The sequence below is a fragment of the Cygnus olor genome, chromosome 5 (assembly GCF_009769625.2).
Source record: "Cygnus olor isolate bCygOlo1 chromosome 5, bCygOlo1.pri.v2, whole genome shotgun sequence".
Classification (NCBI taxonomy): domain Eukaryota; kingdom Metazoa; phylum Chordata; class Aves; order Anseriformes; family Anatidae; genus Cygnus; species Cygnus olor.
Window position 1 is genome coordinate 24,649,724 of NC_049173.1, and position 5,459 is coordinate 24,655,182.

Here is a 5,459-nt window from a genome sequence, read left to right on the forward strand (position 1 = left end):
GCTGCGGCCGTCGGTCCCTGGTGCCCGCTCCGGGAATGCCTGGGAGCCCCCGGCTCAGGCCCCTTTTATCCGCCCAGCCGGGAGCCCGAGCGGGGTCAGAGCGGCGCAGCCAATCACAGGGGCCAGCCGCGATTAGGGATGCCAAAAAGCCGGCACCGGCGGCGGAGGGGCCGCTGCCCGGTGGGGCAAGGCCCGGGCCCCGCTTGGCCCCCGGGAGGCCGCGGGGAGGTGGGCTCGGGGGGCGCGGGCACGGGAGCGCGGCTCCGGCCCCGGCCCCCGGGGGAGAGGTGCGCAGCAGGGCCGTGAGGGAGAACAACGGCTTCCCCGGCTTCCCTGCTCCGACCGGGCTCCGAGGGAAATGCGTGGTCCGGGGGAAATAGGGGTGCATGGAGGGGGCTCGGGGTTGGCGCTGAGCTGCGTCCTTGAAGCAGGGTAGGGCCAGGAGTGTTGCATGTTGGAGAAACACCTGGTTATGGCATCGAAACGCCTGGTTATGGCATCGGAGGTGCTGAAACGGCTGCTCGGACCCATACCTCTGCCCGGTTCCTTGGTAGCTAGAGCACCTCTCACCGCTCATGGGCAAGAAACCGCACACCTCATCCCTGCCTGCCCTACCTCAACCAAAGACGTTAAACTAAGAGAGAGCCTAAGGCACCTGTCTCACAAAGCTGGGGCAGCAGCTCCTCCACAGCACATACCTTGACAAGGACAAACAGACCGCAGCATGGCTCCCAGGTCCACTCATGGGGCTAATTCACCAGTGGGACGCCAACCCAAGGCTGGGACTGCAGCCCCAGATCAGCGCAAAAAGCCCAGAGCAGAGGGGAAGCAGCTCCCCGTCCTTCCCCTCCTCAGCCTTGTAGGCCTCCAAGGTCAGGCCCGAAGGCTCTTGCCTTCCTGCGGAATGGGGGCTCTCCTGGTCTCTGGAGGAGGATCTGCAGGGCCTGGTTGGTGCACAGAGGTTGCGTCTCAGCTTGAGGCCGTGTTCTCATCACTCTCTGTCCACCACCCTCCTTCCCTTGCTTCTTTCAGACGTAGCTTTGCATCCCTGCCCAAGGACAGGTACAGGGCTGTGGGTTATATGAGTATGCTTGTATGGATTGGAGTTTCTTGGTGTTTTCCTTGCTTTGCTCCAAACACTTCATCACCTGCCCGCTAGGGTGTTTTATGAGGACAGCTCTGCCAAGTCCTCACAACTTTGGTCAATGAGCTACAAAACTCTGTGCTTGGCTGTCTGCTTTTTGATATGCCTTCTCTCACTCTTTGCCACTCCGCAAGTTACCAGAGCTTTGAAACAGAAATTATATTTCAGTAAGTCCAGTGGACTTAAGTCACTGGACACTTATATTTCAATACCCCTGTGATTAATCTCTGGCAACCTTTTTCAGCCTGTCATGGCCAGAGTAAATATTGGCTTTATGTGAGCTCTCATCGCCCAAATGACTTAGATGTTCTCCTGGGGGAGGGACCTCGGTGGCTTCAGATCCTTCTCACATTTTCCCAGTCCAACTCATCCCTTGCCTTCGTCCATCATTCTGCTGCATTACCCTTAATGCTGAACTTTTCCTCTTCCCACCTGTTTGCAAACATCCATCATCCTGAGCATGCACGTTGGGCTGCCTTGGTTCTTCACCCAGTCATTACTTTCTGCCAGCCTTTTTCTGTGTCCATGGACAGCCTGAATCCCAGCAGAAAGTGTTATCACCGCCCCCTCAGCCTGCAGAGAGATGTCACTTCCCCTCCATTTCTGTCACATGTTGTGCATCATTTCACCCAGCACCTGGTTCAAAGCCACCTTGCCCTTTGTCTAGACAGACTTTGGTGCATTCACGCTGATCAGGTCACACCTGTGCTTTCCATTCCTTCACAATGACTTTTCTGTCCTACCAGTGTAGCCTCACCTATCCTGGTCTCCTCTTTGCATCCTCCCAGTGGAAGTGGCCACGCAGCTCCTGCCTCTCTCTTTTCAAATCCCCTGCGGGGAAAAACGCTTGGTATAAAAGTGTCTCCCAGCACATTTTTATTTTAGCTGTTCTTTAACTTTAGGAAGCACTTGTGATCTACCGGAGTCATAGACACTGGGCATTTTCATTATCCTTCTGCCATATGTTGCACTGTAGATGGATATAGGACATGATAATGCTAATATGACAAGAAAACTTGCTGTATTAATAAAAACTGCTGAGGCACAAGGAGTGACTAGAGCTACCTACCCACAGATGTTGTAGATTCTCTCTGTCGCATAAAGTCTTCAAATCAAGGCTGAAAGTCTTTTCAAGAGATGATCTATAACTCATCCAGAAGCTATTGGCTTGATGCAGAAATTATCTGGTGAAGTTTTGTAGCCTTTTTTTATGTTGAAGTTCAGGCTAGAAGGTGGTGATGCTCCCTTCAGGCCTTAAAATCTTTGACTCCATGGAGCTCATGTTGTCAGTTGGATATGCTCCTTTTTTCAAACAAACAAACAGAACACAATCTTCACACATAGGAAGCTTCTGATGTCTATTCCAGTGTCCTGTTAAGCATATTTTTTCTTTACATGCCAGTATATTGATTTCTAAATAATCACTGGAGCTACAAAGTACAAGATGACAAGGAGATTATGGCACCTGTCATGGCCATCAGTAAATGCTCTCAGCTGGAAGCTGCTGGCTGAGTTACTGCAGACCTGAGCAGGACGCTCCATTTCTGTCTGCCCTGAATTATCCCAGTAGTTTCGAGCTGCACCTCTTAACCCCTGGGTAAAATCCTCACCCCACTAAAGTCAGCGGGACTTTGATCACCGGCACTGAGTAGAGCCAGGATTTCGCGTTGCACAACACTTCTTGTGACATTTTGCTTTTTTCATTGCACCTCATCATCTCTCTGGACAGACATCCATATTTCCCCCACCGTTTGTCTCTGTGGCTGAGCCCCTCCATTCATGCTGTGTGGAGCATCCAGCTGCTAGGACCTCACCACACCGTGCCAGAAGCCATTCCCCTGCCCTGCAGTTTTTCTGTTGCAAGGACAGAGCTCCTCGTGGCACATATCCCCCGGCATCTTTCAGCTGGAGACGTGGGGCAACTCTGCCCTGCTCAGGACAAGGGGTTAGACAGCAGCCCCATCACGTCTGATCCCACGTCCCCTTGCTGATAGTGGGCAGTGCTAGATGGGCAATTAGGCAACACCAGAAGTTTCTTGTCACTCTTTCCCATCCCCTAAAACAAAAGAGAATAATATGAAACAGAGAAATGTTTCCATCCATTTTTCAGACAAGCTTATTAAGAGTGTAGGTGTGCTCTTAACTGTTCTGGAGCAACCAGTTTCAGTTGCTTCTATTGATTGATTCGGGAAAAAAAAAAAAAAAGTGACCAGACACAAACTACCCCAGGATACAAAAAAGTTTACTAAAATCCGTTCAGCAGAGATTAGATTAAAGCCAACTAAAACGTAGCAAAGGGAAGTAATGGGACTTGACCTGGACAACCTAAACCAAGTTTCCATGAGTCTTCATAAAGTCTTGCTTGATCCATTTTGCTTGTTGGCCACCTCAGTAGCCTGTTTATTCTAGTACTAATTTTTTGCACAAGGATGTGCTGCTCAGTTCTAAATAATGTTCTGGCATATAAATACCACAGGACATGTGCTAAGTATTTTCTCTGATGCATTGTCCTTTAACTGCATTAAGTGCTCCCCTTTCTTAGTTTGTGAGGAAGAGGAAATTTGGGAATCCATTTAATGTCCTTTCCACTGCCACATAACGAAATAGTTTGCCTTGTTTAGGGGAAAGCATGAGTGTGGGTTTGTGGAGGAAATCCAGGGAGATCCAGTTTAGTTCCAGGGCATGGAGCCTTTCAGGAAAATAAATATACAGGAAAATATTATCAGACCCAGCTTCTGCCCATAAGTGAATGTCCATACTGGGGACAGTATACAATAAAAAGGGAATTATCTAAAACAACTTTCTAGCCAGTCGCTGGCTTGGGTTGCATCTTACTGTATCTATCCTTGGTTCCAAGCTTCAAGATTGATCTGAGCTAATTGATGAGGAACCAGAGAAAAATAATGAGATGTCTAGAAAGCCTGGATTTCTTTGTTCTGGAGAGATGACTGAGGTGAGATACCATTAAGTCTTCAAATACATTTTAAAAATGCAGCAGTGATGAGCTGCCAAAATTGTTCATTTTATTTATTGAGGGTAGGGTGAAATGGCTTAGTCTGTAGCAAGACAGTAGGAGGAACTCTCTAACAATGAGAGAGTGTTAGGATAGTGTTAGGACAGGATGCCTATCTCATGGAATAGGTGTTAGTATAGGAAGACATTCAGAGGACAAAAGCCTTCTACTATGGGTGAAATCTAAAGATCAAACCTGGAAAGACAAGTGTTTCATTTTGTTTTTCCCAAAGGAAGCATCCTTGTTTTCCAGACCCTAAGCATTAACTACAGAAAAATTATCTTGCCTATAAAATTTCATCAATAATCTTAAAGTTATAAAGCGAACATAAAATGATGTTGGGAAATCTAAGCATCCTGAAGCTCCAGCTCTATGGAGATCTGCTCTTGTTCATGTCCTATGTTGATAATGGTGACAGGTCAAATTTCTCTGCCGTTCACTTTCTCACCGCAGAAACAAGTTTGTGTTTCATACTGGAAGGAGAAATCTATGCAGGTAAAGGTCTGGTCTTATGGATTTAGCATTAGCTAGAAGAAGCTTGTTGTGAGAGAACTCAGTGTCTTCCGAGCTTTGGCAAATGTGCTTGGCTGCAACCCATCACAAACAGCACCTGTTCTGTGAGTGTGCCGTGGGCTGGGTTTAACTTACAGAAGTACTCCTGGTGGGATTTTCCCTCCGTTGCACCCACAAAGAGGTTGGGATTTCGAAGTCGTGGCACACAAACACTCTCAAAATTATCAGCGTGAGCTCGGGGTGACACCAGGGGCTGCCACCCCATGTTACAAGCACAGGTGGAAAGAGACATCCCGGCCAGACGGCACCTGCTGGGGTGGAGGTGCTGGGGGCAGAGGCAGCCATTGGGAAGATGTGAGCTGGTATCACCTCAGATGTGTGGGTCTGGAGCTGCAGCACACGGCCATGGTAGGATGGGGCTAAAAACTGCCTGTGGGATGTGGGGTCAGGAGAAAAACTTCTTCCCTGCAGCTGCTCAGCACCATATCCTGCTTTCCCCTGCAACCGGAGAGCCCGCCTCAGCCCCTGTGCTCCAAGAAGGACCAAGACCGTCCAGTGGCCTCCTTACTTGGAACCCCTTCAGGAGGGATTTTAATTCGTGTAAATGAGTGTTTTTAATTTGTTATACTGGCCTTTATCTCTATTACCATCTCATTTGCTTTTAAACCTAGTTTTGTCATCCTGACTGAATTCCATTTGATGCATTAGGAGTAATTCTCTTCCCAAAGGGTTAGACATTTTCTCTCCACATAAAAGTCGCTTATTTTGGATAAAGAGACGATTAGATTT